Genomic DNA, 14,506 nt, shown 5'->3' on the forward strand with positions numbered 1-14,506 from the left:
CCAAAGGTCAGTGAATACCACAACCACAACACCAGAGGGAGTTCCACAAATCATTGATTGATTGAAAACTTTATTAACAGATTGCAGAATGGGTACACGTGACCGTCACAGGCCCGGATTGATTGATTGATTGATTGAAAACTTTATTAACAGATTGCAGAATGGGTACAGTACCGCTCAGTGTAATAGTGTAATAGTGTGTAATAGTGTAATAGTGTGCTAGTGTAATAGTGTGCTAGTGTAATAGTGTAATAGTGTAATAGTGTGTAATAGTGTAATAGTGTGCTAGTGTAATAGTGTGTAATAGTGTAATAGTGTGTAATAGTGTAATAGTGTGCTAGTGTAATAGTGTGTAATAGTGTGCTAGTGTAATAGTGTGTAATAGTGTGCTAGTGTGCTAGTGTAATAGTGTGTAATAGTGTGCTAGTGTGCTAGTGTAATAGTGTAATAGTGTGTAATAGTGTAATAGTGTGTAATAGTGTGCTAGTGTAATAGTGTGTAATAGTGTGCTAGTGTAATAGTGTGTAATAGTGTGCTAGTGTGCTAGTGTAATAGTGTGTAATAGTGTGCTAGTGTGCTAGTGTAATAGTGTAATAGTGTGTAATAGTGTAATAGTGTGTAATAGTGTGCTAGTGTAATAGTGTGTAATAGTGTGTAATGGTGTGTAATCGTGTAATAGTGTAATAGTGTGTAATTGTGTGTAATAGTGTAATAGTGTAATAGTGTGCTAGTGTAATAGTGTGTAATAGTGTAATAGTGTGTAATAGTGTGCTAGTGTAATAGTGTGGAATAGTGTAATTTGATTTTTTTTTATTTGATTTGAATCTTTATTTCGAACATGCAATGAATACAAACAAACAATAACAAAAAGCAAAACAACTCAATCTGCATGTTCGAAAAGGAGTAGGAAGAAGTATACACTTATTTAATCCTACCCCTTTTCCATTACTCAAATGAGTGTACTATTTTAAACATAAAAAAGAAAAGAAAGAAAAGAAGAAAAAAAAATATATATATATGCAAAACAAAAAAACAAAAACTATATATGTATAAAAGAAATAAAATAGAAAACAAAATAAAAATGTAAACACCCGTGAATATCAAGTCCCTTCCTCATCCCTGTACCTTGTGAACATTATTTCCTTATACATCAGTTTGAATTGTCTCATGTTTGGACAATAGTGTGCTAGTGTGGAATAGTGTGTAATAGTGTAATAGTGTGTAATAGTGTGTAATGGTGTGCTAGTGTAATAGTGTGTAATAGTGTGTAATAGTGTGTAATAGTGTAATAGTGTGCTAGTGTAATAGTGTACTATTACACTATTACACACTATTACACACTTACACTATTACACACTATTACACTATTACACACTATTACACACTATTACACTATTACACACTATTACACACTATTACACTATTATACTAGCACACTATTACACTATTACACTAGCACACTATTACACTAGCACACTATTACACTATTACACTAGCACACTATTACACTATTACACACTATTACACACTATTACACTATTACACACTATTACACACTATTACACTAGCACACTATTACACACTATTACACACTATTACACTAGCACACTATTACACACTATTACACGATTACACACTATTACACTATTACACTATTACACACTATTACACACTATTACACACTATTACACTAGCACACTATTACACACTATTACACGATTACACACTATTACACTATTACACTATTACACACTATTACACTAGCACACTATTACACACTATTACACGATTACACACTATTACACTATTACACTATTACACACTATTACACACTATTACACTAGCACACTATTACACACTATTACACTATTACACACTATTACACTATTACACTAGCACATTATTACACTATTACACACTATTACACTAGCACACTATTACACTATTACACACTATTACACACTTACACACTATTACACTAGCACACTATTACACTATTACACACTATTACACACTATTACACACTATTACACACTATTACACTAGCACACTAGCACACTATTACACTATTACACACTATTACACTATTACACACTATTACACTATCACACTATTACACACTATTACACACTATTACACTATTACACTAGCACACTATTACACTATTACACTAGCACACTATTACACTAGCACACCATTACACTATTACACACTATTATACACTATTACACTGAGCTGTACTGTACTGTACCCATTCTGCAATTAATAAAGTTTTCAATCAATCAATCAATCCCGCACAGTGCAATACTCCAATTCAGCCATTGGGTGGGTGGCGCTGCTGAGCGTGCCTGTGATGGTCACGTGACCCAAATCAGCCATTGGGAGAGAGGGGGCCTGTGACGGTCACGTGACCCAAATCAGCCATTGGGAGAGAGGGGCCTGACAATGTGGGGCCTGACAGTGTAGGGCCTGACAGTGTGGCAGTGGGAGGAGCCCAGTATGGTTCTGCGGGGCTGTACCCATATGCAATCTGTTAATAAAGTTTTCAATCAATCAATCAATCAATCAATCCCGCACAGTGCAATACTCCAATTCAGCCAATTTACAAACCGCTTGAATCATAGCCACGTTAATAATGCTTGTAATAAACCAAACCGTTTGTAAATCCGTCAATATTTCAGCGAGTTATGAGTATTTTTGTCTGTGCAGCTCACTCACTCTCACTCAAGGCTGCCCCTGGCAAGATGGCGGCGGTTCAGTGACGTCGCTCTCCATTGGCCGGCAGCGCGGGCAAGCTATCTAGTGTTCTATATAGATATCTATGGGTTGAACGTCACATCAGTATCAGCGCTTCCTCTGAGTCTCGTGCTGCTCGTGTCTCTAGTGGGACTGACATCTGAGCCCCGTCCTCCTGGTGATGGAGGCTCGTCAGGTAGTGAGTGACATGTGTTTTATAGCTCCATGTAGAGAGAGTTTGAGGGACTTATCCGCTTTACTGTGTTGTTAGCAGCGTCCACAGCTGCTTCTTATCGCTCTGGTGCCAGTCATTAGCTCTCTCTCTCTCGTGTTTGTTCTCGGTCTTGCTACACGTTCATTCCAATCGTTATTTTCGTTACTGTTATCTGGTATATCTCGGTAGTTTTTCCTTTCGGTAGCTGGAGCTAGTGTTAGCTTAGCTGGTACCGCTGTAACTGGGGCTAGAGTTAGCTTAGCTGGTACCGCTGTATCTGGGGATAGTGTTAGCTTAGCTGGGGCTAGAGTTAGCTTAGCTGGTACCGCTGTAACTGGGGCTAGAGTTAGCTTAGCTGGGCCTATTGTTAGCTTAGCTGGTACCGCTGTATAGGGAGGTGTAGTCTGACGTCACTGGTCATTTGGGAAACTGGATGATCGGCTATTGTAACAATTCTGCTGCATGACGTTAGCCAGCCAGCTAGTAGTACGGTGATATGTTGCCAATTATTTCGGTCGAATAACGTTAGCGAGATTGGCCTACGTTCCGTTACATATTCATAATCACGAAAGGGTAGCGCCGAAGGATATGATAGGATAGACAACGCTAAACATGTATTAAACATCAACTGTACAGTTTCTACGTCAAATGTATATACTCTTTTTTTCTGGACTCTTTTTGTATCACAAACGGTACTGTATTTGCAAATCTGGTATGTCATAAATGTATAGATGTAGCAATACTGTATCTGTATGTCATACGATGAATTGAAAATGGGGGACCCTGATGTAAACAAGACGAACGTCTTTCTCTGGTCTGCATCCCCTTAACAATTGTATGTATTGAGCTGTACTGTACCCATTCTGCAATCTGTTAATAAAGTTTTCAATCAATCAATCAAACTCAACACTATGTTGACGTTGAGCTAGTTTGCCGACTGGAATGTAAACAAACACTATGGTCCGTGCGGAACCCTTATCCCCAACACATAGTTCCGTGTGTGAATTATGTTGAGCCAGCACAAAAGATTATTTGTTTAAATGTATGTTTAATCCAGTAAGAATAGTACTAGGCTATATAAGGGCAAGACCAGCCGCATTTCATTGTATACCTGTATGCCGTGACAATTAAAACTCTTGACTTGACTTGACTTGACTATAACACACCTGTGCAAGTAGATTACATTAACAAAACGTATTGCCCTTTTGACATGTAGCCTACATATTTATAATCATGAAAGTTTATTTGGAAGTATTTTTTATTTTGTACTTAGTTTGAAAGTGGTCAGACAGTTCCCTCTGTGTGTAATACAGACAGTCTTCACACATTCTTAAAGGAAAACTCCAACATTTTGGGAAATTAGCTTATTTGCCATCTACCCTGGAGTTAGACAAGAAGATACATAGGTGGACGGTATAAACGGTATACGGTATAAACTGTATGAATTTGCTCTACGGTATGGATTTTGACTATACCGTGTAACCGGTAGATGGCAATGACGTCATGTAACCACAGCGTGACTATTTCACTCGCATTTGCCCCTAAAAATAGATAGAATTAGTCATAGATAATAGATATGTGCGAACTGGAAAAAGTTATTTAGGAGGCTTCGCGCAGTGGGCGTGCCAGCCCCTACCGCACGCATGTAAACACGGGTCTAGTAGTCTAGTGGGACGGGACATGGGAGGACGGCGGCGTCTCCCTGAGCTAACGTTAGCTTAGCTACCGTTACAAAATGACCCAGTTAACTATTCACTTTTAGTTTAATACATGATGAGGCATTGTCTAACCGAACGGTATCTAGTCGGCCAGCTACCGATAGCTCCTGACATCAACAAACGCTCCACAAAGTCTAGTAGAGACGTGTGTGTTAGCCGTTAGCTCACGTTAACGCAAGTTAGTTCACCGTTCAAAACGAAATGTCCCATTGAACTAAATAATTCACTGAGGCGTTGTATTAACGTTATATATCCGGCTAGCAGTAGCTACAGATAGCTCCTGATATCAATGTCTTATAACACTGATTCGATGCGTATTCGAGCTGAGGCAGAGGGCTTGCTGACCAATAGGGTCCAGGTGCAGCGCCGGAGAATCCTGGCCGTAGCTCTGCTCGAGGCTACTCGAGTATAGGTCCAGGTGCAGCTCCGGAGAATCCTGGCCGTAGCTGGAGGCTACTAGAGTACACACAGACAGTGGAGCTTGTTGCGTGGTGGCGATGTCTCGCAGATAATACAAGTACAAGTCTAATTATATAATATATATATTTTATAAAAAAAATAATTATTATTATATAAAATAAAAAAATAAATTATCAAAAACGATGATACCGTGATATATACCGTTACCGTCTATGCTTCAAATTATACCGTGATATAAATTTTAGACCATACCGTCCACCCCTAATACATACCTTTTTCTTCTCTGTGCATGCAGTAGGAGTAGGAAGACGTTGGGAACTAGGCTAATGGAGGAACCTACTTCCAGTGACTGACGCTAAACTAGGCTAACGGTGCACGTCTTCCTACTCCTACTGCATGTACAGAGATGAAAAAGGTATGTATCTTCTTGTCTAACTCCAGGGTAGATGGCAAATAAGCTATTTTCCCAAAGTGTTGGAGTTTTCCTTTAAATAACACTTACAGAAAAGCTGTCTGTGCACTGTAATAAAAGACGTTTTGTTCAATGGGGGATTTTTTTTTATGTACCGAATACCGTGATATTAGGGCTGACCTTCGAAGCTTTTTTTGGCCGTTGAAGCTTCGGGGCCGAGATTCGATTTGAATTCGAAGCTTCGAGATATTAAAATAAAAATATTTTTATTTTTTTTTTATCTTATGTTGTGGGACTTGTACAGCAACTTTGTTGTTTTTAAATGTGCTCTATAAATAAAGTGGATTGGATTAATTAAATTAATAGTGGGTCGGGAGCTGCGCTGCCTGGGCGGCTGCTCTCCGTTACACAGCCAACGACATTACATTACATAATTAAGTTGCAACCTTCGTCTATAAAGCAAACAATTATATAAATATTTATATGTAGTTAATAGAGACAAAGGCAGAATTCTACTTAATTAAGCACGTTTTATTAAGACATGTTTGTATATGGGTCGGGAGTCACTGCTGCTGACTGGGTGTCTTATCAAACACAGGTAAAACTAAAAATACTATAGAGAATTGTCAGTGCTGTAAAGTTTAAACCTTTTTGAATCTTAGACAAACAAAACACTTTGCTTTTATGAAATATTGTAAGCTGTCATTTGAGGCTTTATAAAAGCAGCAAGTTGTATTCAACACAGAGGAATCTCCATGTGCTTGTTGTAGTTAACAAAGAGAGGCGGAGTTAATGAGGCGTATGCCGCCTGTTGCATTGGAGGCGCAAGATTTAGCAGGTACATTTTTTCCCCCCCATTTGAATCCCGTGCCCATCGAACGAAGCTTAGAAGTATTTAAGCCAGCCCTACGTGATATACCGTGAAACCCTGGTATTTTTGCACACGGTTATCGTACCCTCAAAATGTCATACAGGCACATGCCTAGTCTACACTCTACTATAAGGCTACTTCCACTTTGTTACTGCATTACAGTACTGTTATATTGTCGTTTTTGATCAATTAAAAAAAATGACATATATTGTTGGTGCTTCTTACATTTTGGTAGGTGCTCCTACATTTTTGCTGGTGCTCCAAACTCTTTGAAGTTGGGAGCACCAGTGCTACCAAGTAAAAAAGTTAATTTCGAGCCCTGGGGTGCGTAACCTACATGCCATTACTGCTTTTTATCTATTGACTCATTATAGCTACTTTATTATCTTGAAATAATATAACTGCGAACGGGTGCTATTTGCAGATTTTAGCTCTGCATTTGATTCTGTTCGCCCTCACCTGCTTGTCCAGAAGCTTATGAGTATGGGGATAAACCCCCCAATAATCACATGGTTATATTCTCTTCTTACCAACAGGACACAACAAGTCAAGGTGAATGACACGCTCTCTGAGGTCAAATTCTGCAGCACTGGGGTGCCTCAAGGTGCGGTGAGCTCCCCTCTCCTATTTACACTGTACACCAACAAGTGTAGCAGCAGTCAGCCTAACAATCATGTCCTGAAATGTTCAGACAACATACTTATTCTAAGCCTATTGAAGGCTGGCGACTGCCCCTCTACTTACTTTAAAGAGATCGACTCCTTTCAGGTCTGGTGTGAGACATCATCTCATTCTCAATACCACAGAGATGATCTATGACCCCAGAGAAGTGAGAGTACATGACCCTGTGGTAATTGGCGACTGTGATATAGAGCAGGTTGCATCATATAAATACCTAGGAATCCACATGGATAATCGACTGAAATGGGATGTACAGGAATGAATGAAAACGTTTATTTAAAATGGACACCACAGCTACATTGGACCAGTGACAGTGGACAGACCAGATGTGGTGTTTTGCGTGTTTATAGCACAAGTGTTAGTTTTCAACACTAGTACATTGAGGCTTTTCTAAAAGATAGAATAAAATTAACAGTAAAATACAGAATTAAAATCACAATTCAGAACGAATAGTTACCAGAGCAAGAGTCCATGATCAAAATAACAACCAGTCCCGTCTACATATGTGAGCACTGCTGCTTTGATTTCAGCCATACCTTGAGTCCTCTGCTGAAGATGTTGGCATTGTTAATGTCCTGTGTTCCAAACTAGCCCAACGACTGCATTTTCTCCTAGGGCTGGGCGACATGGCCAAAAATGTTATCACGATAAAAATGTTCCTACTCGATATCGATAATTATCGATATTTTTACAAATGTTTTAGTATTAGTATTTTCATTTAATATTAAAACAACAAATTTATGTTTTATTTTGCAGCAATCCTTTGTCGTTGCCGCCATCTTTAGTGTTACAGCCCCTCACACTCGGGCTGCAGCTGGTTTTGAAAGCTAAAGTAAACAGGCTTATCTGCTGGCTGTGGCTCCAGGGGAGTTGAACAGTTCTGGCTCTGCTAGTTTCTTTTCTATCTTTTGGCGCTTTTTTGGTGGACAAACCACTGCACATGTGCACCGTGACTCGCAACTGGAGACTAGCTCTGCTAGCACACATAGCCTACTGTGTACAGACGGTTTCAAACTGTATTTTAAATTAGAAAGCAACAAAATAAATGGACAAGAGAAAAATAAATCTCAATTTGGTCAGTATTGTCATTTGGACAAGCAAAGCCATTACTTTAAGTTGCAAGAAAGACAAGTCTGTCCACTGTCTCTGGTTTTAAAGCTGCCCTGTTGCAGGTCACAATAGAAATAAAGTAATAAAATAAAAATTAAATAATTATCGATATTTTTATTATCGATTATTAACCCTTTATCTGCCGGAGATTATTCTCATCTTAATCCCTTCTCTGCCAGTACTGTAAGGCTATGGAGATGTTCCCCTTCTTTGCAGGGCTATAACTTTTTAAATTGTATTGCTAAATTGACATTACTATGGCCCATTCAACATCAAGTATCTATCGTTTAGGATGTAGCAACGTTCTACTTTTTCATTCACACATTCATACTAAAATATGGTCTAAAGTATAAATATGTTTTTATCGTTTTCTGCAGCATTCCATAGAACGTGAGTTATAGCCATAAATACATATATTAGATCATCAAATGTAGTTTGATACCGATTGACGCCAGATAAAAAATTTCAACTGTACGTGGTCCTAGACGTTATGACTTATCATCTGCTGGTGCCCGGAGTGGGGGGGGGGGGTTATAAGTCCGTTGCCGACGTTAAATCATTTATGTAGTATGGGTGATATATAGATCAGAGCAGTTTGTATGGATAATAATAATCAAACACGCTGAAACTCACCGCAGCTTCCTCGTAGCGATGTGGGATGCTACTGGAGCAAAAAGATCGTTATTATGGGATGTCGATCTAGTTGGTCCAGTTCCAGGTTGTATAATACTAATATACGTCCAATCCTGTTGTTTATCGAGTTATGGAAACGGATCCATGGCAACTTCCGGTTTTGGCAACTCGCCGATCGGCCACCAGGTGGCGGTCTTGAACCGTTGGAGAGTTGAGAGGAGATCTACAGCACCCGTCAAGTCTCCGTGGGTGAAATATGATTGCCATGACAGAAATTTTAAATATTGATCTCAAAGACGCTGTACGACGTCATTGGCAGATTACGCATGGTGGAGAATGACGTCGTAACACGTCATTGGCGAGAAAATGGTTAAAATATATCGCAATAATTATCCTTATCTTTTTATCGCCCAGCCCTAAATGTAATAATAAAATCGATTGTATTTCTGTCGCTCAGAGCGTGGACATTTACCTGGGCCAGTTTCAAATAGCAGCCTCCCGTAAGTGCTCTTTGAGAGCGGTTATGAAGGATGGTAAGGATTCACATTATTTTACGGCTGTGGGTAGTAGGGATGGGTACCGAATTCGGTACTTTTAAAGGTACCTACCGAAACACGTCGGTACTACCGAGTATCGATTCACGTGAGATCCACCAGTGCCAACTTTCGGTACTATGCGCAAAAAAAAAATCCGATGACGTCACATTTGTTGACCGCAAAAACGAAACCGCGCGTTAAGGCACAATACATGTTTTCAAACTCTCTTTGGGTGTTTGCAATTCATGGGGACTGGGGAGTATATGTCTCTGATATCTATCTTGGTAGTGGGCAGGTTGTTAGAAAGTGTAGCTCAGTTTCCACATCTGCTCTGTCTGACATGGCTGTTAGCCTAGCCACGGAGCGTCTTTAGAGGAGAGGAGATTGAATCCGGGACACAATGGGACACTGGCTCTGTTCATGGTCACGAATGGATTCCAGCTTAATTTATTTACTACAGATGACAAACGTGTTGTTTCTGTTTTTCTTTTTTACATACTTGCGCCACACGGAACAACTGATCACTACAGCCCAGCATCATATTACTGTAGCCAGTCTCTTGAAACACCACTATCTCCAAACGTTCTTTTGCTATGTGCTCGCGCTGCCACGGTGGGTTTTATTTTTAGCGGTCGGCTTACTCCTTCCATAGTTTCACATATTTGTAACCAGTTTAACGTTCTTAAGCTGACGTTAGCTAAGCCAACCGTCGGACATAACGTTAGCTCCTAGGGCTACAGTGCAAGCCGCCATAACTCAGGACAGAAGAGTAGAGGATGTGACGTCGGTAAACAAGCCACACACACACCGCAGCAGAGCGGGTCTTCTCCAAGCGGGGGTGGAGCAAAAAGAACTGCTAGAATACTCAATCAGCAGCAGAGTAGTTCATTGCTGCTAGATTGTTTGTTTGTTTAATCAGTTGTAAAATACTTTACATTAGTAAGATGTAAATAATAATAAAGTAATAATAATACATTATTTATTTATAAAATATTAAGTTTGGATTTTTTTTTACAACTGAGGTAGATAGATAACATTTTTAGAGACTAAAGTACCGAAAAAAGGTACCGTTGGGTACCGGTATCGATTCACAGGTACCGGTATCGGTTCAAATGTGAAAGGTACCCATCCCTAGTGGGTAGGGCGTTCCACTTTGTTGTGGCATAATTGCGAAACATGTTTAGTCCCTTATTTGAGCCGAATCTGGGTTGAACATGATTTGTGGAACTCCTTCTGGTGTGGTCGTGGAATTCACTGACCTTTGGGAAGTATTTCGACATGTACATGGGTATCCTAGTGGTGTAGTGTATCTTGTAGACCAGGTCCATTGCAAGTTGCTGTACTCTGTCTACTCTAAGCCATCCTAGGTTGTCAAAATGGGCAGGGGTGAGGTGGGTTTTAGGAGTAAGGTCAAGGAGTAGTCTGACCAGTTTGTTTTGTGATGTTTGTAGTCTTGTTTTTAGGGCCTTTGGGGTGCTTTGGTACCATGAGGTGCAAGCATAGTTGTAACTGAGGGGTACAATTCCCTGACTGTATTAATCAAGTACTAGTATCATTAAACTATTACCGTCTATGTACTACTGGCCAATACTGTACACAAGTATATTAGATTAGAACACTTCCACAATAACACGGTTTTCCACACAAATACTCGTTTACAATATTTATTACATAAAGGAATATTAGATTACATTACTTTGAATGCGCTTATAAGGCAAATAGAATGTGCAGGCAAATCAATAGTGAATATTAAGTAATTAGATCTAGGGATATTCTGGGAAAGGGTGTACTACCGGTTGTAAGCCAGCAGGGGGGGGCAATGCTCTATGAAAGTCAATGGTCCACGGAGCTGTAGCAAGGCACCTGGAGACGGTGTTTTACTCCCTGAGTCAGCGGGGAAAAGCAGCCTGGTCCCAGGATGCGCGCCGTGCAGGTGAAAGCCGTGGAGTCTCTGGTACGACGGAGACGGGCTTGAGTGATGTCCCCACGGGCACGTGGATCCCACAGCAGTGGGTGTAGACGGTTCTCTGCTTCCAGCAGCTTGGTGAAGAATGAAGAATAATAATCCTTGCCGGGAAGTGACACTGCTGGCGGGGTGTAAATCCTCCGTGGTGCTGCTGGTCCGGTGTAGATATCCTCCGGTGCGGTAGTGCACGGTTGAACTTGACGTTACTATACTATTAGCACGGGCAATAAGTGCTCTATGTAGACGCACAATTACTCACTCCACGTGGTCTTTGACTCGTAATGAAGGCTTTACTAATAAATAGAGAACGATACGTTAAACCAACGTACTAGGATAACACGAGGCTCTATCTTGGGGCAATGCGAGCCCTGCTCTGCCCACGTTGCGTAGTGGGTGAGACGTTGCTTGGATAACTGGAACTGAACGAGACTGAACGGGACAAGGGACTAAGAGGAAGTTCTACTTTACTTGCGCCATATATATATGCGCTGTGAACAAATAGTACCATTCGTATTTCAGTAGCCGTATTCATGGGCAGAAGCTGGGCATGTACAGACATATCTCGTCGGTACCTTTGAAGTCAGCTCTAGGGGGTAAGGCAGTGGCGCCTAGGGGATCGCTTCCAATAGGAGAACGAATATTATGGTCTGTCCTGTAGACTAAAGGGATATTCAGTGCATATTGTACAAGGAATATACAGGGGATATCAAACGATATACAAATATTATACATGGGATCTCAGGCAATAAATATATATATTCGGTTTAATCTGACCCTTTGTAACAATAGTCATAGTACCCTTGAATGAGTGCTCCTGTTGGAGTCTTCAAGGTATTCTTGTTTACCAGAGAGGAGATCCGGTACAAGAATCTTGTTCGTTGGTTGACTTTTTTGATTACATTGGTTGCCATTATTGTCGCAGGAAAGATTTGCCTCTAGGATGGAACCCAGTTAGGTAATTTAATCTTTCCTTGTGACAATATTGTCACCCACTGTAACAGAGAAGCCATTGGCCTTGCTGAGTTTGTTATTTGATCCAAAGAGAATGGAGTCTTTTACCCAGGCGTAATGATAGTTTATTATCAGCGAGCCAGGTGCATATTCTGCCGAGTTCAGAGCTGAGGGCTTTTTCAACCTGCAACTTGTCCCTGTCAGAGACCAGCAGGGCTGCGTCGTCCGTGAACAGGAACAAGTTGCAGTCACAAGCTGATGACATGTTATTTGCATAAATTAGGAACAGTAACGGTCCTAATATGCTTCCTTGTGGAACACCACAGCTCACTGGGAGGGGGGGGGGATAGTGTACCGTTTACCTCCACCATCTGTTCTCTCCCCTCCAGGTAGGATTGCATCCAGCTCACTGATGAACTATCAAAACTAGGGGTGTAACGGTACGTGTATTTGTCCCGCGAATTTACGGTACGGTCGTCACGGTGCGGTACGTGCAGCCATGCGACGAATACGTGACAGCGCAAACATACCAGTCGCGCATGCAGGCACTTGCGAGGTCCTTGCGAGAACAGTGCGCGTGGCCGGGCACACAGAGTCCGACTTCAGAGCGGGCGAAAGAGCACGGAGAAAGGCACATTTACATTAGAAGAACAGCTGCAGCCTGCATCGCCAACACACACACACACGCCGCGCATCGCCAACACACACACACGCCGCGCATCGCCAACACACACACACACGCCGCGCATCGCAAACACACACACACACGCCGCGCATCGCCAACACACACACACATGCGTTGCCAACAAACAACAACAACATTCTCCCCCGCCGGACTCACGCTGATCAAATAAATAAAAAAACATACTTTTTCGGACTGATCATCTCCAGTTGAACTGCTATTGTGTTTAAATCCAAATAATCCTCTGCCATTGTTGTGTAACATGTCATCTGTTCTCTAGTATTCAGTCTTGGCTTCACATGAAGTTAAATCCTCTCTAGAAGTGAAAGTGAAACTTACCACGCCTATAAGTTGTTAAAGGGGCACTAGGCAATTTATTTACTCTGGATGCCTGAACACAGAATGACACCAGTATCACTGACTACCACGGCAAGCCTATAGAAAATTATTCTATTTAATAATAATTATTATAATAATTATCATAAATATAATATATAAAAAAAAAATTAGTAATTTTTTTTATATTAATAATTATAAATATTTTTTTCTGTTGTACCGAACTCGTACCGAACCGTGACCCCAATACCGAGGTACGTACCGAATCGTGGCTTCTGTGTACCTGTGAGGGAATATGGTACGAAGCTCTTTCCAACGCGTGGTGCTTGTTGATAATAAATGATGTCTTCTCGTTGAGTGCATTTAAGAGTTATTTTTGCTTGCAGAGTGGAAAACACTAAGCATAACGTAAACTCTGTTTAAACTGTAACTTAAACAAACGATTAGTGCTACAAAGTAAACCTGAAAAGTAACTCAAAATAACTGAAAACAAACAAACACGCACGGTTAAAAAACTGTGTGGCTTCCCTGTGATTACCCAATTCCCGCTGCACACCTGTGAACACTTACAATCAATCAAATCAATCGAATCCTTTATTTAACCAGATAAGCATCATTGAGATTAAAATCTCTTTTTCAAGAGCGATCTGGCCAAGCAAGGCAGCAGAAAGTTTCAACATAAAAAAGAACATCACAATAAAATACAGATAAAACATTTACATCAAGCTCCAATTTCAGGCAAGTTATCAAACAGGCAAATGATCAAACACAGTTGCACTGACCAAGGGAACTGAGTTCGTAGGATTTTAAAATGGCTTTGAATTCTCCGAGGGTGACCAGTCCTGGTAATTTTAGGTCCTCCTGTATCTTGTTCCAAGATGAAGGAGCAGCATATTTAAAAGCCCTTTTTCCCAATTCAGTTCTCATATGGGGAACTTCCAGTGTTAGAACAGCTTGAGAACGAAGGGCATACTTATATTGCTTTGTGCACAGAAGCACACTTAGGTACGAGGGAACCAGTTTAAGCAGAGCTTTGTGCACCAGAGAGAGCCATCAAGAAAATCGCCGTATTTGTAGAGATGGATAACTTGCAATGGTATATAGGCTGTGCCTGAGAACATCTGAGCCCCGCCTCCTATGCCCACTGCCCAGCTAATTAGTCAACACCTTCACAATAACACAGTGCCTTCATTCAATAAAGTAACTGCAGAAAGATCATTAAATTGGCTACACCTTCCGG

The 14,506-nt window shown here is 40.7% G+C and overlaps 1 protein-coding gene across 3 annotated transcripts in view; it reads left to right on the plus strand.

Annotated features, from left to right (window-relative positions):
* The first annotated feature begins 2,825 nt into the window (after positions 1-2,825).
* The window catches only part of LOC311230137 (uncharacterized protein), a 30,014-nt gene continuing 18,333 nt past the window's right edge, over positions 2,826-14,506 (plus strand). For 2 of the 3 annotated variants that reach the window (XM_084316313.1, XM_084316314.1), the window contains exons 1-2: positions 2,826-2,932; positions 6,908-6,975. The gene's annotated coding sequence lies outside the window, so the exon portion shown is untranslated. Of the gene's footprint in view, positions 2,936-6,907; positions 6,976-14,506 lie in introns of all 3 variants that reach the window. The other variant, XM_084316315.1, reaches the window with a different exon arrangement.

Source organism: Notolepis coatsorum (genome assembly GCF_963971535.1).
Source record: "Notolepis coatsorum genome assembly, chromosome: 6".
NCBI classification, from domain to species: Eukaryota; Metazoa; Chordata; class Actinopteri; order Aulopiformes; family Paralepididae; genus Notolepis; species Notolepis coatsorum.